Consider the following 24,355-nt stretch of genomic DNA (forward strand, 5'->3'; position numbering starts at 1 on the left):
TTTTCCTTAAATCACTTGCTTATTTCCCAAAATGACACCCATTCAACTCAGATTTTACCATTCCAGTTATTGTTCCAGGGATTTTAATTTCCCATTCCTGTCATTATTTACTCCTTTTCTTTCACTATGCCCTCCAAATTTCCAACCTGTTTTCCAATCTCTCTGTTGCCTGCCCGCTTGGGCCCGATCCTGTTTTTCTCACTGAACCATCCCTTTTATGGGCACCAGCTTTGTTCCACTATCAATCTAGCAAGGAGGTGGGCTTCTCAACCAGCACCAACCCTTTCTGGTCTCTTCCCTTAAACATTCTTACTCACAAGACTACCTGAGTCTTCTCTCGTGAGGTTTGCCACCTGGCAAGGCTCATGGCCAATTGGAGTCTTAGCTATTCAATTTATCTATGCTTTCAGTTGGAGAGAGGAATACTAAACCCCTCTCCGGTTCCTAAACCTACTGTGGCTGAGAGACTGCACCTTTAAATCATGCAATTCTTAACATATAGTACTAACAGTACCAAGTAAAGCAAACATAAAATAACAAGGGCAAAACAAATAGATGGTGTGCATTCTGCAGGGCTCCCCCCTTACTCAAAATTCCACCAAAATTGTGACAGCTATTTTTTTATCAATCTGCTTAGGATCTCGGGTGATCCGTCTGAGACAGCAGGACTGTTCAGGGGTAAGATACAGGAACACACCATGTGACTGAATTTTAAAGTTTTATTAATAAATTAATAATACAGCGGTGAGTGCAGGAACTGCTTTCATGTCACTCAAAGGAAGAAAGAAGTGTTAATGCTCAAACTCTGACCCACTTTCATACTCACAAACATGCTGCCTGGGCTGGCCAGGCCCGGGGGTAGGAGAGACAGGGAGGGTCGGAGGTCTTTTGGGCATCCCTTTCAGAGACCTTTTCTTGGTATTCCAGTCCAGGCCAGCTGACTCTAGCTTCCTCAGCGTCCCCAAACCACGTTGGCTCCAGGGACACGAAGCTCGGCTCCTCCTTTTGCTGTTTTGTCTGTTTTCCATCTCTGCAGCCTCTAAACTTTGTTGTTTTCTATGCTTGGCATAGTGTGTGTCAATTCTTGCCCTTGAACGCAAAGCAACTTTCTCTTTATCTCTGGGCCAAGCTGAATTTCAAATTAACCCATTCCTTTCCTCAATAGATAACTTGCTCCCACTGTGTGTCCGAGGCTTTTTGGTGATTCCAATTGTCTACGTACCTGCAGGTTCCCGGCCTATAATGTACGTACATGTAATATGCTGGGGTACCCTTACGGGGTGAGGGGGAATGCTTAGACTGTCCCCCACCCATTTTCCAATCTTTCATACACAGGGTGGGCGCCCTGTCCACTAGCGGCTCATAAATTAAGGGTATCACACCACAGGTCACTCACACAGAAAAGATTAATGAGGATGTCCACGACCCTCCTACACCTCCCTTCAGCAAAGAACGTCGGCTAGTCTCAGAGAGATGGTGCTGTTTACTTTAATTGCTTCTGGTGAGATGGTCAGACCAGTCAGTGGCTCACGCAGAGAGGAAAGGGGGAGGGAAGATGGGTTCACACAATCCTAGACCTGGGCAGGCCCCTCGCCGGACGATGCCAGGCAGAGGGAGTCACCTTAGTCAGGACCTTTTTACCGGTCCACTAGGTGCAGTCACCAGGCTTGCGTTAGAGTGTTTTTTGTCACGAGCCTACAGCTTCGCAGAATACTCTGGGCGTCTTCCGGTGACTCTCATTCACATTGGTATACCTCCCCCCCAAGGCCTCTGTTTCTAAATACCATGATGCATCTTTACCTCATGTCCAGACTCAATACACTTTCCCTTTTGAGGTGGTAACAACCTCTCTGCATCGGTGCATTAACCTTATGCATTAACCTTATTGCGGGCAGCCAAACTATAGTCCCCAGTACCGCATACAACTACCTTATTGAGGGTGGCAAACTAAGTCCTCAGTACCACTTCAAATTAACCTTATTGGGAGTGGCAAACAATTCCCCAGTACCTCTGTGCATCTGATCTTGCTGCACAGTCAATAAGTTCGGATGGCGTAAGCCCAACAGGGACAAACAGCCCCACAGACAGTCCTCCTCCGACACCCCAATAGAGATTTCAAAATGTCTCATACATCTGTTGTGATGCCATGGGGTTCAAAGGGGAACGATCCACAGCAGTTGCCGCTGTCTCAGTAGGCATTGCCATCCCGGGTGAGCCCCCAAATTGTCAGAGAAAAACAGAGCCCTTACTCTCAGGTTGAGTGCATCAAGTCAGATATGCTTTATTTTCTCTAGCAATTGCGTGGAGGGAGAGAGCTAAACAGGTCTCTGTACAGGTAAACAATTACAGCAAGCATTTATACCTTTTGTTACATACAATAATGAGCAAAAGCTGCATTGTTTATCCTGATGTCTTATTTTTCTCACTTCTATTTAGACTATAGTATACATTCCATACTTATCTAACACAAGGTTGCAACACTTCTCACACAGTTCTTTCCCACTTGCCTCGCACAATCCTCGCTTCTACAAATCTCGCGTTATTAGTGTTACAGCTAGCCTGACTCTTGCTCACAGAAGGGACTGTTTGCACTGAAATCCCCTTCAAATCCCTGTCAGTTCTTGCTCTACTTCCACAACCTTAATGCTCCATTAATGTAATTTTTCATTTCTCGTAATAGAAAGTTTGTTAGAATACAGTAGAACCTCAGAGTTATGAACACCTCAGGAATGGAGATTGTTCGTAATTCTGAAATGTTCATAACTCTGAAGAAAACATTATGGTTGTTCTTTCAAAATTTTACAGCTGTACATTGACTTAATATAGCTTTGAAACTTTACTATGCAGAAGAAAAATGCTGCTTTTAACCACCATAATTTAAATGAAACAAGCACAGAAACAGTTTCCTTACTCTGTCAAATCTTTTTTTAAAACTCCCTTTATATTTTTAGTAGTTTAGCACAGTACTGTACTGTATTTGCTTTTTTGTTTGTCTGTGCTGCTGCATGATTGCACAATTCCAGTTCCAAATGGGGTGCGTGGTTGACCCATCAGTTCTTAAGTCTGGTATTCGTAACGCTGCAGTTCTACTGGGTAGGATTCAAAAATGTAGTACACTGTTTATTTTCTTGAATTTCTGCTAATTATTGTCTTTAAACTTCCATTCCTGAATCACTTCACCATTCTCTTGGAAAACCAATATGTAGCCAAAACCCCTCAGTTAAGGAGCTGGCTTCATTAAACAAACAAATAAACATAAGGCTTAGCTCACTGCAGCAGCCAACCTGCTGAATTGGGTGTAGTGTCCTCCCAAGGGTGAAATGTTTGGTTGGTCCAAACTACTTACTATAACTCAGTGACCTACTTTTATACTACAGTGTTTAGTCAACTGTAAAATACAACCTATCAGGTTATCTCCAGGAAATTCTTTTGCACGATTATGTAGTTTTCTGCTCTTTTTCTTCAAAGAGGTAGAGTTCTAGTTACCTTCACATTTAAGGGCCAAATTGTACACTCAAGGGAAAAATCTACAAGAGGATTGGAATTTGAATCATCCCATAAGCAGAAATGTGGAATAGGGCTCCAGCCTCCTTCTACACCTTGGGGGCAAAGGATTGTAGACTGCTCAACGCAGAAATGTTCTCAGATTTTGGAGGAAATCCAGTAGATCTTTGATCATCTGCAGAGACTTGATAATATCTTGTGCTGAGTCCCACTATTCCTCAGGCCCCCATTTCTACAGCAGGATGGCTTTCTTAGGAACCAGGCCCTAACTGCTTTTCTGCCTTTGTTTATTTTCTGGCCCCCACTGAGAGAGTGGAGTGAGAGACTGAATAAGCTGATGCTGTTTTTGTCAGCGTTAGCTAATGTGAGCAAACTCCTGCGGATTTGGAGGGGAATCACTTGGCATTGCTCAGACATGCCCTCCCCTATCACTCCCAAACCATTGGCTACCAAATAACCAGAGAACAAGCCTTTAGGATCACCAGTTCTTTGGGGGAGGAAGAAATGATGTTTCATTTACTCAGCTCACCCCCTTCAAGAAAATTGGGACAAATGAGATATATTTCTGCTCCTGACAGGTTTCAGAGTAGCAGCCGTGTTAGTCTGTATCTGCAAAAAGAACAGGAGAACCTGTGGCGCCTTAGAGACTAACACATTTATTTGAGCATAAGCTTTCGTGGGCTAGTGGACTGTAGCCCACGAAACCTTATGCTCAAATAAATTTGTTAGTCTCTAAGGTGCCACAAGTACTCCTGTTCTTATTTCTGCTCCTACCATTCTCTGCACTGGAAAAATGTAAAGGACTATTTGGGTGGCTCTTAGGAGAGTACATTACTCCATGCTGAGATGTGGAATTAAGCACCTTCTTGCCTTTTCAGGACCTTTTCTAATTGTGCTGAGCTAGCTGTGTGTATTACTGTTAATTGTCATTTTTTTTCTCTTTTGTATGACAATTTGATGTGATGGGCATATATTAAAAAACTGCTTTGTTTCAGTGTTTGTTTCACTGTCCATCTCCAAAAGCTGAATTTGTAGCTAAAGCAGCTTTAACTTTCTGATTCCCTGCATGTGCAAGGGAATGGTTGCAGTGGACTGGGGACACAATCCTCCTCCCAGTCCAGAGGCCTGATATATAGGGAACTTGTGCTGTCATGGGTCTGTTGCTACTACAGCGCATGCAAACTGATCTTTAAAATGCCTGTAGCCTACTTCTTTCTCTTGTGCAAAGTTTGTTGCCTGCGATATCCTGCAGTCCTCCAGAACACTCTCCCCTGTACTCTCACTGCTGAGACAGAACTCTTCATGTATGACCTCTCTATTTCCAAGTCTTTCACATAGCTGAACCATGATAGCTTTTGCTCAGTTTTGCCCCTTTAGTAGCTGTGGAAGGGCTTGGAAAATGAGTCCTAGAAGAATTTCTCATTCATTCTTGCACTGCTGTGAGATTTGAAGATTAAGGTGTAAAAGTTGGCAATGAATTTCTTGATCTCTTGGTGCCAGGAAAGTGGCTAGATATTCTTTTTGGAATAAGTGACTGTTGGGGAAAGAGCTACCAGGAAGATGGGAAAAAGCACAACTTTGTATTTATAGAAGCTCACTTGCTCTCTGTGGCTGGATGTAAATATGTGCTTTGGGGTGATGCCTGTGGCACTATCTCTGCTTCGCTGAGAGTAGGTGGGGATCGTAGTGGGTGCTATTGTAGGAAAGCTAAAGGGGGGGTTGATCTTTATCCCATAATGCAAGAGCTCCTATTGACTTTACTTGAAGCAGGATTAGTATTGAGGGCCCCAGTCCTCAAATATTTATGTATGGGCTTAATTTTAAGCATGGGAGTAGCCCCATTGGCTTCAATGACACATTTGTATAGAGTTAAGCATGTGTGTAGAGTTAAGCACTTGCATAAGTCTTTGCAGGACTGTATATTAGAGTAGGTATTGGAGAAAGGAAAGATATCTAACAACGAATTAGGAAAATTATGAGTGTTTTTTGCTAAATAATTTCTGAAATGTTGGTGGGTGCAATGAATTGTAGTCAGTTGAAAGAAACTTGTTTTTTATTTGCCAAAGAACATGCAACTTTTTGGCTGAATTTATAGGAGGATGTTTACCATAGAATGCTCTAGGACTATATTTTTAAGCATAAATGAGTTTGAGATAGAGATTTATATAACTAGTTTTTTGTTTTGATTGTGTATAAAATATTTCTATACATGCTATCCACCTCTGTTGTTGTTCTAATACTTAACTTTGTTTCATTGTGGGTTAGAACTGTCTTTTTACAGAAGGAAGTGCTTTTAACTTACTGTAAGAGAACCAGAAGGGTGATTAAAGGTTAAAAGATTGCTAATGGATGCTGATATGGAATGATCCTAACAATAATACTATTTATGGCAGACATACGGACTGTCTGACTGTAAGCTAACAGAAGTTGTGCATTTTCAGTGGATCACTGCAACAGTCCAAGAGAGTGAAATGGTTTGCTATGATCTGTTTCAAGGGTAGAAAAAATAAAATAAACATATATATTATGTCTCTCCAGTCAATGAAGAAGAGAGAGTTGAAGGATCATTCAGATAAAGTATAATGTAATGGGTGCAGGGAAAAAAATACGTGGAAAATACTTCTTGAGAAACCTTATTAGAAGTGGATGCTTATAGGGGAAAATAGAACTTGTGTGAAATAAGAGGGTGCTTGATTCTTTTTCTTGTGGTGTAAGGGCTGTCTGAAACAGTTTTTGTTTTCTACATTCAAAGCAGTATGTGTTCTAATGATCCTTGTTTCTCCAGAAAGAAATTTAATTTTAGGTCATACTGTGTCACTGTCATGCACCACTAGAACTTTGATATCAGATTAATACTGTCAGCTGTTGGCAAGGTTTGCAGCATAAAATTCACTTGCCATTTGTAGAAGTTTAATTACTTACCAAAGTTTTAAGAACTTTATCGATAAACAGCTTTCTGTTGGTCTATTTTATTTTCAAAATGTCTGGCACTGAGTCAAATTATACATAATTTTATAAGTGGTCAAAATTTGACACAATACTAACCCACTGGACCCCCAGAAAGCAATCAGAAGAACAGGAAATGAAATGACATTCCTAAGGCCAAATCCTGCAAACATTTACTGTTGGGTGAAGTGTTTTAGTGCCGTGATTGGCTTCAGTGGGACTAATCACAGCTGAAGCTGGTTGGAAAATGTTTTATTTTGTTTTTGTGGAACATTTCACCTTTTTGCCCAAAACCAGAAGAATTTTGTTTTTTGTTTGAAAAGCTTTCAGAGAAATTATCTGTGGAAAGCCAACAGTATTCATGAAGAAATTTTCTTCAGTCAATAGAGTTTTGATAGTAAAAATTTGGCTGTCCGTAGTCACAGCAGTAATCACTGCACACATCACTTACTGTTTGCAAGGCTGGATGCCTTAGTTCAGATCCATCTGGAAGAGGTTAACCAAAAAAATGAACTGTGCGCTATGTGCGGAAAACTGCTAGTAGAAGCCTGTTCGATAATGGGGGGAACCTCTCTGAGAATGCCCTGTGCACCTGTCTTCAGGAGTGCATAGTAAGAAATGGGGATGGTCAACAGAAGTGGCTCAGCTCAGTTAATCTCCAAGATCCCAAACCAAAGCTTGCTATCTGATTTTTATTGGTGGAATTCTTGGCTCTCAAAGAGATCATTATGCTTTGTTGTGCTGCAGGCCTATTTGAAGGAGGACAGAGAGAAGCACTCAGTGAGAATTTACTGCCATAGCAGAATTAAGGGGTATTTATAAGATTTAACTAATGGTTTTGCTTAACTGTTAATATACTTTACAGTTAGAAATATTAATATTGAAATCAATGAGGTTATGTTGGTGTACTGAAAGCAGCATTAGGCCTATTATTGTTCTCTATTTTAATGATAGATTTTTTTTTCTTTAAAGCAGGGGTGCTGGAACAATTTGTATAGTGGGGGTGCTGAGAGCCGCTGAACTCAACTAGAGTAGGAGTACTTGTGGCACCTTAGAGACTAACCATTTTATTTGAGCATAAGCTTTCGTAAATAAATTTACAATAAATTTGTTAGTCTCTAAGGTGCCACAAGTACTCCTATTCTTTTTGCGGATACAGACTAACACGGCTACTACTCTGAACCCAACTATAAGCCCTGTATATCAGGGGTCCCCAACGCGGTGCCTGCGGGTGCCATAGCACCTGCAGGGGCATCTAAATGAGCCCATGTCCTGGCTGGCAGTGGAGCATCCGTCGAAATGCCGCCGAATTTCTGTGGTATTTCGGCGGCGACACCTCTCAATGACACCAGTTGCTGCTGACAAGCGGCATCATCGAGAGGTGTCTCCCCCGAATTTTTGCAGCGTGTCGGTGGTGACGCCTCTCGATCACGCTGCTTGTCGCCGATGAGTGACATCATCGAGAGGCATCGCCGCAAAAATTCGGCGGCATTTTGGTAGATGCTCCACCACCGCCATGGTCCTTCGTCTGGCGCCTGCCGGACAAAAAGGTTGGAGACCACTGCTGTATATAATGGAAACCACTTTAAGCCAGGGAGTTCCAGCACCTATGCTAAAAAGTCATTGTTTATTATTTAGTGAGGATTGCATTGGGCTGCTTTAGTCATCTTCACTCTGAATACAAGAACATAATCATGTTAACTACAGCTTCAGGTACAATGTACTTAAAATGATCTTTGTCATGTTTTCTATTATAAAGTAAAATATGAAGGAGAAGAGTTTTTCTTGCTCCTGTTTCGATGTGATCGAACACTTAAGTCAAAGTGAAGGATGAAATGAGATGATGTTTAAATAAATAAATAAATACTTCTAACTGAAAACCTAGAGAACCGCCCTTCAGTGGGAGTGTTGCGTGGGGTAAGGAATGATAAAAAGGTCCTAGCAAAATACAAGAATTGGATTTTAATATTGTTATGCTTCTAAGAAGCACATGGGATTTTTTCCAGAGGAAAAGGCAATACACCGTGTTTATTGAAGATACAAAAATTGGCATATGCATTCAGTCACACAGACACACACACACTCCACTAGTCAATGTTATAGTTACCAGTCCAGAGTCTGGATCGATCTAGTGATCAGCTAGGTTGATCATGGGGTATGTAGGAGCCGGGTTCTGTTGGTCACGCCATGATTCTCTCGGGATATCTTGGCAGGACGAAAGAGCTTTGCACCATTATGCTGTAATTAATTATTGTTTGATGAATGCTTGTTTTTTTAATTTTTAATTTTGTTTTTATAATTAAGTTTTTTAGGGAGTTATTTTATGCTGGTTTTGATTACAGCTATTTTGTTCCCGTTGATAGGCGCCTGTTTTATTTTTAGAATCATTAATTTGCCCTCTTCTGACATTTCAGTAGAGGCGTGTTGCAGCATCCTGGAGCCCTTGTGTCTGTTTTCGGTTCCTTCCTAGAACATCTGGTTCGGTGATGGCCTTCACACTTATCTTCTAAACGCACACATTCCTTATTCACACACAAAACAGAACTGATTTACACAGAACATTTTGAACAGAAACATCAAATTGCAATGCAAAACAAAAACAACCCTGGCATTCTTTTACTTGTTTTAAAATGCTAACCCTACAACAAAGTGGTAACCCTAAAAGGTCTGTTACTGCCTTAAAATCAGCCCAGACACAGATTCTGGCTGATGCATTTCTACCAATGGCTTATTAGGCCATTCCTTTTTTGCTATTTAAAAAGGGTCACTAGCAGGATATGGTCAAATCATACATTAATACATTTAATACATGCTACATTATTATTTTTATTCTTTAAATTTTAAATTATAGAAAATACAAACACAAAATCTTATTATTAACAATATTACCAGCATAATTCTCACTTACACTAAGGCCTCTTTATTCTGCAAAAGTGATACAAAGGAGCCTTAGTATAAATGTGACTAATGTCTCTCAAATTCAAGCATAATGTTTGTTTTATTTTATTAATTTACATGCTAGGACTATGGGGTCTGTTTCTCTCCTGCAGTTTTTCATGAGATTGCAAACACTTAAAGCCACTGCCCAAAGCAGATGGTGGTGTAGCTGGTGATGTCATCCCCACAGTTCTCAGGGCAGCCAACTGAAGAGAGGGATAAATGAGAGAGGGAGGCCGAGGGGGAATGGTCCATCATTCAATTCTTATATTCATGTAGATAGTTGTAAAATTGGGGCATGGAAACACCCTGTTCTGCAGTAGGTTTTGATAATGTCATCAAACCTTCCATGAGAATCAGATCAAGAAAGCTGTCGACTTTGGACTGGGGTCTTGGGAGGAAAAAATAATCAGTTTTCTTTAAAATTATATTTGTTTTAGAGATGGACCTACACCAAAACTGTGGAACTGAATATTTCCAGGTTTAGGGGTGTTCATAATCTTAACTTGGATACATATCTGACTTTTAAAAATATCCCTCCTTGTTGCAATTGGTTGAATGGAGCCCTGATCCCAACACCAAACTTTCAGAATGTGCAAAATTTGTATCCAGATGTTGTCTCTTGAGCCCATATCTAATTAATTTGTAATTTTAATAATGATACATGCATTTTCTGTTAATGGCTTATGTTCATAAACAGCATTTGTGTGTGTGTGTATGTGTGTTTAAATATAAAGCATTCTTTTTTTACCTTTAAGAATTAAAAATGAATCCTAAACTATCAGAATCTTACAGACCATGATATTTTTTAATTTCTCTCTAGCTTTATCTCCTGGCACTCACGGGGATATAGCAAGGAGCATTTTATTTATTTTGTTGCATCTTATATCATAGATTCTAAAATAGTTATTTCCCGGAGGAGGGTTGGAATATACACTGCTGTACCTGACAGCTAATTAAAATTCAGTGTTGTTTGTTCTTGCTTAAATTAGTAGAGAATAGCTTCTAGGAAACACCACAGAGAATAATGTTCTGAAGATTTCAAATTATTTTGAAAGATAAAATTCCCATAGCTCTATCCCCGAAAGAGCTGAGACAGAATTCAGATGCATTTCTATCACCTGCACATTTTTCCATCTTTAGAGTGAGTGTTTTCTGCTGTCTTATATATTAAAAGAATGACTATGATTATCGAAGAGAGTTGCTTCCTTATTTCCCTAGAATGTTATTTATTGAACTCTACAGTATAAGAGCTGCAGGCACACCTCTTTTGTGATAGCATTTTAACCCACAAGCCGAATGCACCCTCAGTGTAACTGAAGTCACTGTAAGAGTTACAGTAGGAATCAGCTGATAGTGTCATATTGGCCACAGAAAAGCACAGATAACAGGTTTTGCTGTTGTATTATAGGGAATGTAAAATCATCATTTAGCCAGTCAATATCTACCTCTTCCTTCCTTTCTCTCTCTTGCTCTCTCTCACACACACATGCACAAATGCAAGAACCAGTATAAAAATAAGTAAGTATAAAGCTATACTAATTAGTTCTCCAGATGTCAATCCTTGCTTTAGAAAACTGCACAAGAGCTTATGTGCTACTGAAATCAAAATTATTCAGAACAAAAAACTCTTTCATGATGCCCATCTGCCATCATGCACATTTCACTTTTCATATGGTAAGTAAGATTTCAGAGTAATTCTTTTAATCATTGCAAGATGATTTTCTACAAAGATTCTTGTGCTTGCAACTAAGACTGACAACTGGAAGTGTAAAAAAGAATGAAAGGAAAAAAAAAAAAGGCAAACCCCAGGAGGCGCCCAATCCTCAATTTGCAAGGCAGTATGTTCATTTTCATTGTGAGGAGGAATATTTAGCAGATTCATTCACAGACCTTTTGCTTCCACAATTCCCCATCTCCTCTGTGAAGGGCCATAGGAATGTATGGAGAGCATCTCTGCAGCCTGGAGGGAGGGATCAGTGTCACTGTCCTGCTGTGTGAGGTCTCTATCACTGCTGCTCCCTATGCAACTGAGACATGCAGTTTTTAAACTGGCCTTCCACAGGCTGCTTCCAGATATGTCATGCTAGGATCTCCCTAGATTCAGGTTTATCTTTATTTAGATAAATATATCTAATCTTAGTACCTTCATGGTTTTAGGGGCTTGACTTTCAGAGGATCTGAGCAGCCACAGCTCTTAATGACATCAGTGAGTTGTAAATGTTCAGTATTAAAACTGGGCAAATAATTGTTGGGGTTTTTTTTTTGTTTCAGTAGCAGTTCTGAAATACTGAAAAAAAAATCAGCTTGGGTTGAATCAAAACTGAAATTTTTTAGTGAATCAGAAAAGTCTATTTTGGGTCTCCTCCAAAGCAGAGATTCAAACCCAAATCTTAACATTGGACTAATAGTTATAAAGTCTCTCTCTCCTCCTCCCCGCCCCCCCATAGGAGCACCGCCTCCTCTGTTTCTTTTTCCACTGTTTGTGGATGGCTGAAACTATTCATGTCACGTTTGTGATTGTGAATAGTTTTGAGTTGGCTTAAACTGCATTTTTTTACTGAATAAACTCTTTGAAAAATTTCACACAAATTTATTCAGTATCTCTGAAAATCAGCACCTTAGTATACCCAAGTCACAATTCGAAAAAGTGACTGCCTCAGTCTAGGCACCAAAATACATGTTGAAGTTCTCAGATAAGTAACCTGGTTTTTTCAGAGGTGCAGTCAGTGGGTGTGTCAGGTAGCAGGACATCTGGAAATCATGTAACATCTAATTAGGAGCCTAAGTGTAAATTTAGGATTATAATTTTAAGCACCTAGGTTTGAAAACACTGTTGTTGGGTTCCTAGGAACCAATTAATTATGGAGCCTTTACTTTAGAACTCTGTATACAACTTTTTAAACATTTTATGGGGAGAAGAGGGGTGTTGGGTGAATTTAGTGTTTGTGAAAAATGTTGGCTTAACAGTTCTGGTAGATGTCGCTTGCTTGCCCACAGAATAGGTATAGCATAAACAGTGGCAGTTCAAGCTCCCTCATGCTGTTCTGTCAACATGACACAACTCTGAAGGGGGCACAGGATGATTTGTGCCCATATAGTCTTTGCCCAGTAAATCTGAAAACATTGTGTCATGAAAAGTGACTAGTGACTTGTGTTTTCCTTCAAGTGCACAAAGTAACTCCACTGGAGAACAGGACAAGCCAAAGCCCCTAAACTCTATCAGCAATGTTCAAACATAGTCCAAGATCGCCAGATCACATTTGGTAATGATCACATAGATTTTATAAGTTAAAATCTGTACTGGTCTCTACTGGGGCTGAAAATCTCCCAAGGAAAATCTAGGTACTGCAGTTCCATTTCTGTGTCTGGGACTAAAAGATCAGGAAAGAAACCTGTAAAGCGGGGTTAATAATCTATCTATTTATTTTAAAACTTCAAAATCATAACCTATCTTGCTTGGGTTTCCAGATGCTGATCAGAACACACACAATACATTTTTCAGTCTTTCTTTGGTGCTGGTCTTTGAGAGCATTCATCCTGCTAGAAGTTAGCTTCGAATCAGGTAAAAGTCCTAGACAATCATTCAGAAACAGCCATTTTAACAGACAGCAGTGTAATTTTGCTTCTGAGTGGGAGGAAAAATTTGTTTGCAGGTCCTGCAGAGATCTAGTTCACCTAGCTGGTAATGTGGAAATAGTTAAGGTTATTGAGGAAATCATTGTATTGTTCTTGAACTATCACTGAATTAGCAGATGTATTGGAACTGTATTTTGGCTGACCAAAAGTAAAAAGGCAAATAAGAATAGAAGCTTTCCCTACTATTGCTTAGTTTAGTGAATCTGTGACTCAGTATGGTTAGCACTGGAAGATAGTTTCCATTCTAAGTCCTAAATTCCATCAAACCTTTTTGGGGGAAAATTTTTTCCTTTTGACCAGAAATTTATCATGTGTAGTCTCTGTTTAATTCAGTGTACAGTGAAGCTTTTTTGTTAAACTCAAAGTTTAATAGTACAATTTTTATGTGACTTAGAAAAAATTGTTTTTTTAATTTTTGAACTTGTTTTATGCATTAATCCTTCTTGAGAAATAGATCAGAGGGCTAATTCTTTTTCCAAATTGAAATGCAAAGAGTTAGTTATTAGAGGTTGAATTTTAAACACCTGATAAATCACAAGGGTTTCCATGTGTCTTACTTAATCTGAGAGGTCTAGCTAAGGTTACATATTTGCATTAAAAAAATCTTTCTGTGACGATAGATGCATATTTTTAAAGTTATCATTTCGTTTGTTCGAGGTCATTCCTGGTTATAATTTGGAACTATCATGATCCCACCCTCATTTCCATTCTCATGTGCCTCTGTTCTGCAGCCAGAATCTAGTAGATCTGCTACTAAGGAAGCAGGTAATTTGGTATGATATTATGCAAAACAAAATAAATGCATTGTCCGCAGAGTTTTATATTGTTGCTCATTCCAGTGTTCTTAGATTAAGCACAGATTGCAGATGGTGTCCTATCCCCTCTGAGAGTGTGTATTGCCTAATCAGTCTCAGGAGTGGTGTGCTTTCACTGGGCAGGTGGGGACAGGGAGCAGTAAGTCCACATTGTTTATGTACTGAGCAAACTCCACCCTAAGTGTAGTTGTAAGGGAGTGTGTAATGTGCAACTCTGCAGATCGAGTGGCCTATTCCCTTCACCTCTCCCAGGAGAGGAATGGTGGTGGGCAGGGCCGGTGCAAGGATGTTTCGCGCCCTAGGCAAAACTTCCACCTTGCGCCCTCCCCCGTCCCCGAACCCCCGCCCTGAGCCCCCCCCGCTTCAGCTCCCCCCTTCTGCCCTGAGGCACCCCCCCACCCCAGCTCACCCGCCTGCACCCTGAGCACGCCATCGCTGTTTCACTTCTCCCGCCTCCCAGGCTTGCGGCGCCAATCAGCTTAGGTGCCGCAAGCCTGGGAGGTGGGAGAAGTGAAGCAGCCACGGCGTGCTCGGGGAGGAGGCGGGGCAAGGGTGAGCTGGAGTGGGGAGTTCCCCTGCATGCTGCCCCCTCCCTTACTTGCTGCAGGTGGCCCTCCCCGCGCTCTCCTGCCCCATCTCCCTCCGCCTAAATGCCGGGGCAGCCAAAGATCCGGCCGCCACAGTCGCTGACGAAGAAAATGCCGCCCCCCCCAAATCCTAGTGGCCTAGGCGACCGCCCAGGTTGCCTAAATGGTTGCACTGGCCCTGGTGGTGGGGAGAGAGAAGAATTCAGGAGACACTGGTTGTGTTCCCGCCTTTCTCCTCCTCCAGCAATTAGTAAATCCCTTGTTTCAAGTTTGTTTGTGTGGGCTTGGCAAGGAGTCTGTGATTTGGCTTGTAAAAGGCAAGACTATTTATGAAGCATAAATTAAAATGACAGCATTACAATTATGGGAGAAGCTGACAGGAAGCAATGGAAGTTATTGTTTAAATTCTGTCCTCTGGTAGCTAACTCAGATAGCTAAGGAGGCATGTCATTCTTTTAATACTATTCTGGGTCACTGAATCATTTTTCATAGCTTGTTCTATCAGGTTTCACTTTGAAATTTATCCCTTGGGTTTCAAGAAAAAGTTGTAAATACCATTTTTTTTCTGCAGAATGTACAGTACGAAGATACTTCAATTATTGGTGCCATAAACTATAAACCTCTTCAACATCAAGTTCCATCTCGGCTTTTATCATCCCTCTAAGCAATTCACCACGCATTAATGTAACAGTAATTGCACTACATAGGTGGCATGTCCTCTTTAATGGAAGAGAAGCAGGGGAAGTTCATATGCTTAATTTATCATCCATACTGGAATTTATCCTTTGTGTCATCAGAATCGGTACTTTTGGAAGACAAGTAACCTTAAATTTTGGTTTCATGATGCAAATTAGAAGTGTTTCGTGTTTTAAAACAACTTATTTGGAAAAGTAGTTTTTAATGGGGTTATTGCATTTGAGAAAAGTTTGAACATTTTGTTCTGCATCTATCTATAGTTACACACCTAATTTCAAATGTAGATATCAACAGAGGCTGCTCAGAGGCTGCTGATCACTACTTCAGTACCCATGGATCTCACTATGGTTTTCTCTTAAGTGCTTTGTAAAGATCCTAGTTAGGGTTTAGATGAGAGGGACAAATGGTGCTGAAGCCTGCCAGTGTGAATTGCTGTTTTGTTTATATTCCAGCGCTCTTGGTGCTGCCTGCCTAAATATATGAACGCACAATCCTTTCTCCAACAATTAAAAAAAATCGCTTGATACCTTTTTAGACTTTTCTCTTTTTTTGGCATTTTGAGAGATCTTGAAACTCAAAGTATTTATTAGACATGCTGTGTTCTCTTTAAGGCTGATCCTGCAGTTTATACTCAGGAAAAACTCCTGCTGACTCTAGTGCTCTTAAATTTTCAAAACTGAAACCACAGAGTTGCCACTCACATTCCCAATTCTTGAGTCCCATATTTATCCGTGTGAGTCACCAATAAATCCTGACCACAAATTTGGATAGTCGGGAATTTTGTTAAACCTTCTGCAGATTTCTTGTTTGTTTGTATTACCATAGTGTCTAGGAGCCCTAACCGTGGACCAGCACCAAATTGTGTTAAGTGTTGTAGAAAAACAGACCAAAAAGACAATCTCTTATGGAGCTTCCAATCCAAGTGTAAGACAGGAGACAACAGATGGATACAGATAGACTCACAAGAAAGTACAAGGAAACAGTGAGATGCTATTTATCAGCATAATAGGCTGTGGTCTCATCACAGTAACAACCTAACCAGTGTTAAATTTTTGGTAGGCATCAGGGCAAAGGATAGCTATAAGGAGGGATTTGAAAGAGAACAATGAAGTAGTTTTCCGGAGGTTTACAGGGAGCTCCTCCCAGGCATGAGGGGCATTGCAACATGATAATGAGGTATCATAATATCTTGCTATTGTGTTATAAGTGTGAGGTTGCATCAGATAATCAAGCATCATCATGCTGCAGTCAACAAATTTGTCCTACAGGACAAACTGGCTAAAAGTGACAAGTGAAAGCTATCAGGAACACAGTACAAACTTTGCAAGTTGGTGCTACCTCAAGTCTAATCTTATTCCACTGCTAGTTCTGCTCCCAAAGCAAGTCATTTCAATTTAGGTTACAATACTGTGATATTAGTTTTGATGTGGACAATGGAGTAAACATGAGCATGATTGATGTTTGCTTTACATGTGGAAGTATTTGTTTACCTACACTGATATATAACTGTCTTAAAGAGCTCCAGTGACCAAATCACTTGCCCTAGTGCAGGGGTTGGCAACCTTTCAGCAGTGCTGTGCCAGATCTTCATTTATTCACTCTAATGTAAGGTTTTGCATGCCAGTAATACATTTTCACATTTTTAGGTCTCTTTCTATAAGTCTATAATATATAACTAAACTATTGTTGTATGTAAAGTAAATAAGCTTTTTAAAATGTTTAAGAAGCTTCATTTGAAATTAAATTAAAATGCAGAGCTCTCGGACTGGTGGCCAGGATCCAGGCAGTGCGAGTGCCACTGAAAATCAGGTCGCGTGCCACCTTTGGCACATGTGCCATAGGTTGCCTACCTCTGCCCTAGTGTAACACCGACAAGACCCTGGTTGTTGGCAGTCATGATCAAACTGGGGACCTCTGGAGCTTAGTGCATGAGCCTCTACAGCATGAGCTAAAAGCCAACTAGCTGTTAGCTAAGGCTGTAGAGCAGACTCATTTAATCTCTCTCTCTCAGTCAGGGGTGGCCAACCTGAGCCTGAGAAGGAACCAGAATTTACCAATGTACATTGCCAAAGAGCCACAGTAATACATCAGCAGCCTCCCATCAACTCCACCCCCTCCTCCCAGTGCCTCATGCCTACTGGCAGCCCCACCAATCAGTGCCTCCCCCTCCTTCCCTGCACCTCCCAATCAGCTGTTTTGCAGTGTGCAGGAGGCTCTGGGTAGAGGGGGAGGAGTAAGGACATGGCAGGCTCAGGGGAGGGGGCAGGAAGGGGTGGAGTGAGGGCAGAGCCAAGGGTTGAGCAGTGATGCTCCCCCCTGGCACATTGGAAAGTTGTCGCCTGTAGCTACAGCCCTGGAGTTGGTGCCTATACAAGGAGCCGCATATTAACTCCTGAAGAGCCGCATGTGACTCTGGAGCCACAGGTTGGCCACCCCTGATCTAAGTGGTTTCAGTGCCATTAGAGGGACACAGTACCACACCCAGAAGGTGTGTGGGTTACACTAGCAAAACCAAAACCATGCTGATTTAAATTCACCCAAATCCATCACAAAGCATGATTGCTGACTCCCTCTAGCACCATAGAAATGGGTTGAGTCTGCTCTAGGATTTTAATCTGAGGCAAATGCAATTCATTGTTTTGCTTAACTTTTTATGCATGTAGAGTCCAATGTAATCCTGGGTCTACACTGGAAGAAGTCAGAATAGATCCTTGCAGAAGGCCTCTGAGGTGGGGAGCAGTGTTGTGATATAAAATGGCTGAAACCTCCCTTGTGCCATGGGGTTACCCAGAGTCAGTTTCAGTTCTTCGACTGATTGCTCAGATCCATTCCAGTTAGGTGTGCGCGTGCACGTTCGTCAGAAGACTTTTTACCCTAGCAACACTCGGTGGGTCGGCTGAGCGCCCCCTGGAGTGGCGCCGCTATGGCACTGGATATATACCCTAGCCGACCCGGCCACCCTTCAGTTCCTTCTTACCGCCCGTGTCGGTCGTTGGAACAGTGGAGTGTGGCTTAGCTGACCTCCACCTTCCCTAGCTAGTTTCTCGTTATCGTATACATAGTTATTATTCTTGTAGATATAGATTGATTTAGTTGTAAGTTCTTACTTTAATAGTATAGTTAGTTTAGTACTACTTAGCGGGGTTCATCGCTCCCTCTCCCCGAGGTCGAAGATGGCCAAGATTCCTGCTGCTTTGGCACCACCCACGCAGCAGCCAGAGAGTGCGACCAGATCGAACCGCCCGGCGCCGATACCTGCCACGGCACCTACTAAATCGGCACCGTTGATTCCAGTCCCACAAGGGCCGTCGAGTCTGGCGCCTGATAGCTCCCCGGCGTCTGCCACGGTAGAGCTCACCATGCCATCCATGCCAGAGGCGTTTTCGGCTGCGAGCGACTTAATCGCCTTAATGGACTCGGCACTGCCTCTACCCTCGGCACTGCTGGTGCGGGTAATCCAATCTCAGTGCAAGCCGACCCTGACTAGACCACTGTTTGTCGGCACAGTGGACCAGCACTGCTCAAGATCATGGTCCCGCAGACGCTCCAGGTCGAGATGACGCTCCCGCTCTCGACGCCGCTCGCAGTCCCGGCACCGTTCTCCTACACGGCACCGGTCAGACTCCAGCTCTCCACCTCGCTATCCGCAGCACCGCTCCAGTTCTCAGTGCCGATCCAGGCACCGTACCTCTCGGAGCCATTCACACCGCAGGAACTCAAGATCTCGGTTGACCTCCCGGCACCGGTCTGGTCACAGGTCCCGATCTCGATCCTGGTACCGCTATGAATACCGGCACTGGTCCCCGTTAAAGAAGGGAGTGAGGTCTGTCGGAACCTCAGCCCAAGGTTTCCCTGCTCCTCCATGGCCATCCAGGCAGACGTCGGTGTGCTCTCACGCGGACAGTTATTACGACCAGGAGTGAGATATGGAGGTGCCTACCGGGGTCTTCCAGGAAGTCCAGTCTCAGGACCTGGGACCTCACCAGTGGTCCTTTTGGACACCCTGGGCGTACCATCAGGCCCAAGGTGCTCCATTGCTCCAGACCCACTCCGCTTCCTCAGAGAATCGAGCTCCAGAGGCCACCATTAGTCTTGCCCCTCCAGCTGGAACAGAGGAGCAGATAACCCATCCATCAGGTTCCCCGGTACCGCTGGAGCAGGTACCGACCCAGGAGCAAGAGGCCATTCAGGACTCCCTTGTCCCCGGCATATCATCCTCTTCCTCCCCAGACGAGGCAGTGGCAGGGACCTCATCATCAGGGCCCCCGCCGATAGACCTCAGAGCCCATCAGGACCTCCTTAGGAGGGTAGCGCTCAACATCAGTCTTCCTGTAGAGGAAGTCCCGGAGGTCGAGGACCCAGTTGTCAGCATCTTGTTGGCAGATACCCCCACTAGGGTGGCTTTGCCTTTCATCAAAACCATCCAGGCCACTGCTGACACCTTATGGCAGTCCCCAGCCTCCATTCCCCCTACGGCAAAGGGAGTTGAGAGGAAATACATGGTACCCTCTCGAGGGTACGAATACCTATATGTCCATCTTCCTCCCTCCTCATTAGTTGTCCAATCGGTCAACGAGAGGGAACGCCACGGCCAACAGGCGCCAGCCCCCAAATCAAAGGAGGCTAGGCGGATGGACCTACTGGGCCGCAAGGTATATTCGGCAGGTGCCCTTCAGCTCTGAGTGGCCAACCAGCAGGCTCTCTTGAGCCGTTATAACTACAACACCTGGGCGGAGGTGGGTAGATTCACAGAACTTCTACCCCCGGACTCTCGCCAGGAATTTGCCGCATTCTTTGAAGAAGGGAAGAAGGTGGCTAGAACCTCCCTCCAGGCTTCTCTCGATGCGGCCGACTCGGCAGCCAGAGCTCTGGCCTCAGGTATCACCATGAGGCGTATCTCATGGCTACAGGTCTCCAACCTGCCACCCAAACTCCAATACACCATCCAGGACTTACCCTTTGATGGCAAGGGTCTGTTCTCTGAAAAGACTGACCCCAGGTTGCAGAGTTTAAAGGACAACAGGGTCATCATGCGCTCGTTGGGCATGCATACGCCTGTGACCCAACGCAGACCCTTCCAGCCCCAACCCCACCGGCCGTACTTTGTGCCCCGGCACAGACAAGACTTCAACAGAAGACGCGGGCGGGGTGGCCGTAGACGCCAGTCCGGACTCCAAGGGGGTTAAAACCAAAAAGCACCTCTGGGGCCTAAGTCTACCTTTTGAAGGTATGCATGAGGACGGCGTACCAGTTTCAGGACAGGATCCTTCACCTCCCATCTCCAACCGCCTCTCCTACTTCATCCTGGTGTGGTCCCAATTGACCTCAGACATCTGGGTCCTACAGATGGTGAAACAAGGATACCACCTCCAATTTGTTTCAACCCTGCCTTCCCACCCCCCAACTCAGTCCCTCTTCAGGGACCCCTCTCATGAGCATGTCCTCTTACAAGAGGTGCAGTCTCTCCTCACCACAGGAGCAATAGAGGAGGTACCACCAGACGAGAAGGGAAAAGGGTTTTACTCCCGCTACTTTCTGATCCCCAAGTCCAAGGGAGGCCTCAGGCCCATCCTAGACCTGCGAGACCTCAACAAGTTTATGGTCAAGTTGAAGTTCCGCATGGTCTCCCTGGGGACTATTATCCCATCCTTGGATCCTGGAGACTGGTATGCCGTCCTCGATATGAAGGACGCATACTTCCCTATCGCCATCTTCCCTCCACACAGGAGGTATCTTCGCTTTGTAGCCAATCACTGGCACTTCCAATTCACGGTCCTCCCCTTCGGCCTCTCTATGGCCCCAAGGGTGTTTACGAAGTGTATGGCCGTCGTCGCCGCCCACCTCCGCCGGCGGCAGATACATGTATTCCCGTATCTGGATGACTGGCTCATCAAGGGAACCTCCCAGACTCAGGTCAGACAGCACGTGGACATAATCACGGACCTATTCTCCCGGCTGGGGCTGCTCCTCAATGTGGAAAAGTCCATACTGGTTCCCACACAAAGGCTGAACTTCATAGGGACAATCCTGGACTCCACTCGAGCCAGGGCCTACCTACCTCAGCCATGTTTCCAGACGATCACGGCGATCATTCGAGGTCTGCAAAACTCCCCAACAACCTCGGCTCACAGGTGTCTCGGCCTGCTAGGCCACATGGCCGCCTGCACTTATGTGACCAAATATGCCAGGCTCTGCCTCCGGCCCCTTCAAACGTGGCTCAACTCGGTCTACCGCCTGGGCAGGGACCCAATAGACATTCTGGTGACCGTTCCCCCGAGCATCTTATGATCCCTCGACTGGTGGCTGACTCCCTCCCTGGTGTGTGCAGGGCTACCGTTCCATCCACCACAGCCCTCGCTGTCCCTAACAACAGATGCGTCATCTCTCGGTTGGGGGGCTTACCTCGGTCACCTTTGTAGCCAGGGCCTTTGGGCATCACAGGAGCTGACGCTCCACATAAACGTCCGGGAGCTGAGAGCAGTCCGCCTCGCGTGCCAGGCGTTCCAACAACATCTTCACGGCTGTTGTGTCTCCGTGTTTACAGACAACACAACGGCCATGTATTATATCAACAAACAGGGAGGGACTCGCTCTTCTCCCCTGTGTCAAGAGGCCATTCGACTCTGGGACTTCTGCATAGCCCACTCAATAGACCTGGTAGCATCCTTTCTTCCAGGGGTTCAGAACGCTCTGGTGGATCAGCTGAGCAGATCCTTCCTCTGTCAGGAATGGTCGATAAGACCAGACGTTATTCATTCGATCTTCCAGAGGTGGGGCTTTCCCCTCATAGACCTGTTCACCTCTCGCACGAACAGGAAATGCCAAGTGTTCTGCTCCTTCCAGGGTCTTTCACCGGGATCGATCACGGACACATTCCTCATGTCGTGGGGGCACCACCTGCTCTATGCCTTCCCACCATTCCCTCTGGTTCACAAGGTCCTAATAAAACTCCACAGGGACAGAGCGTATCTAATCCTGATTGCGCCAGCGTGGCCTAGACAGCGCTGGTACACCACACTGCTCAACCTGTCCATGGTCAGCCCAGTTACCCTACCACTCTTCCCAGACCTCATAACGCAGGACCACGGCAGCCTTCGCCACCCAGACCTGCAGGCCCTTCATCTCACGGCATGGCTCCTGCATGGCTGAATAGATCAGAGTTACGCTGTTCCACTCTGGTACAGCATGTTCTCCTAAGTAGCAGAAAGCCTTCCACTCGGTCAACGTATCTGGCCAAGTGGAAACGTTTCTCCTGCTGGTGTACAACGCAGAATGTTACTCCTTCTGAGGTCTTGATCCCCGCTGTTTTGGACTACCTCTGGTCTCTTAAACAACAGGGCCTGGCGATATCTTCTCTGAGGGTGCACTTGGTGGCTATCTCTACATGCCATCCCAGAGAAAGTGGCCACTCTGTGTTTTCCCACCCCTTAGTTACTAGTTTTCTTAAGGGCTGGAGCGCCTCTACCCCCCAGTACGCCGCCCTGCCCCCACCTGGGACCTCAACTTAGTCCTAAGCAGACTTACGCATCCGCCTTTTGAGCCATTGGCGACTTGCTCTCTCCTGTACCTGTCTTGGAAGACAGTCTTCCTGATGGCCATTACATCGGCCAGAAGGATCTCCAAACTTCGAGTGCTTATGGTGGACCCACCGTATACCGTCTTCCACAAGGACAAGGTACAGTTGTAACCTCATCCGGTGTTCCTCCCTAAGGTAATGTCAACCAGGACATCTTCCTCTTGGTCTTCTTTCCAAAGCCTCACTCTTCTCGACGGGAGCAGCAGTTGCACTCTTTAGATGTCCGTAGGGCGCTCGCTTTTTATATCAAGTAGACAAAGCCCTTCCGGAAATCCCCCCCCAGCTGTTTGTGGCAGTCGCTGAATGGATGAAAGGTCTACTAATCTCCTCCCAGAGGATCTCCTCTTGGGTAACGGTGTGCATTCGCACGTGCTATGACCAGGCTCATGTCCCTTCGGGCCATCTCACGGCGCATTCTACCAGAGCTCAGGCTTCATCGGCCACCTTCCTGGAACACGTACCTATCCAGGAGATATGTCGCGCAGCGACCTGGTCATCAGTCCACACCTTGGCTTCGCACTATGCTTTGGTCCAACAGTCTAGAGATGATGCAGCCTTTGGCTCAGCAGTTCTGCACGCTGCCACGTCTCATTCCGACCCCTCCGCCTTGGTAAGGCTTGGGAATCTGCCACGTCTCATTCCGACCCCTCCGCCTTGGTAAGGCTTGGGAATCACCTAACTGGAATGGATATGAGCAATCACTCGAAGAAGAAAAGATGGTTACTCACCTTTGTAACTGTTTTTCTTCGAGATGTGTTGCTCATATCCATTCCAAACCCACTCTCCTTCCCCACTGTCGGAGTAGCTGGCAAGAAGGAACTGAAGGGTGACTGGGTCGGCTGGGGTATATATCCAGTGCCATAGCGGCGCTACTCCAGGGGGCGCCCAGCTGACCTGCCGAGTGTTGCTAGGGTAAAAAGTCTTCCAACGAACGTGCACACCTAATTGGAATGGATATGAGCAACACATCTCGAAAAACAACAGTTACAAAGGTGAGTAACCGTCTTTTCAACAGTGAGTGGCAAGTTATGGGAGAAAGACATGGTTTAGGGTGAGCTAGATTTATGGAGGGTGGAAATGCAAACTCTGTCTGCCATTCCTTGGAGCAAATCCCTCCTGGAGGTACCCTGGTGCCTTACCTGCTCAGAGTTGTGTGATTGACACCTTTCTATGCCAGTTTGTGTGACATCTCTGCTGTACTTTCTTGTGGGATCAAATGGCTTAAGAGATCGGTGGTTGGCACAGAAGGAAGAGTAAGCAAGAAAGGGTAAAAAACATGGGAAGTAGGAGGAGAAGCTTACATTATCAAATTAATTATTTCCGGAAGAGAGTGAGTGTGAGTGATATCTCCCATGTCTTAGTCTCTGACACTCTTGTAAGTCCATGTCTCCCTTTCTTACTCTCCATTTTAACCAGTCATCACCTGCTTATTCCCCATCTGGGCCACTCAACATGGTTGTTTTAAAGAAAAAAGAGGTTATACAGATGAGATTCCATTATTTATAAATGATCAGTGGAGTCCTGACACAGCTTTAATTTATCATTTTATTGACTACATTGTTTTTTAATTGATAGTTTGTTTATTTTACTTAAATAACTCATTTATAAAGAATACAGAAGTGCTAATGTTCTTGGAAGGCTATTAACATGCCTGT

The 24,355-nt window shown here is 44.4% G+C and overlaps 1 protein-coding gene and 1 long non-coding RNA gene across 2 annotated transcripts in view; both read left to right on the forward strand.

The window, feature by feature from the left end:
• The window catches only part of PLD5 (phospholipase D family member 5), a 230,082-nt gene that overhangs the window by 5,060 nt on the left and 200,667 nt on the right, over positions 1–24,355 (forward strand). The gene's annotated exons all lie outside the window — the stretch shown is intronic.
• Positions 12,861–15,345, forward strand: LOC127049570 (uncharacterized). Its single transcript, XR_007774012.1, has 3 exons — positions 12,861–12,952; positions 13,684–13,791; positions 15,000–15,345. It is a non-coding gene; the product is annotated as an uncharacterized LOC127049570 (long non-coding RNA).

The sequence above is a fragment of the Gopherus flavomarginatus genome, chromosome 4, assembly GCF_025201925.1.
Source record: "Gopherus flavomarginatus isolate rGopFla2 chromosome 4, rGopFla2.mat.asm, whole genome shotgun sequence".
NCBI lineage: Eukaryota > Metazoa > Chordata > Testudines > Testudinidae > Gopherus > Gopherus flavomarginatus.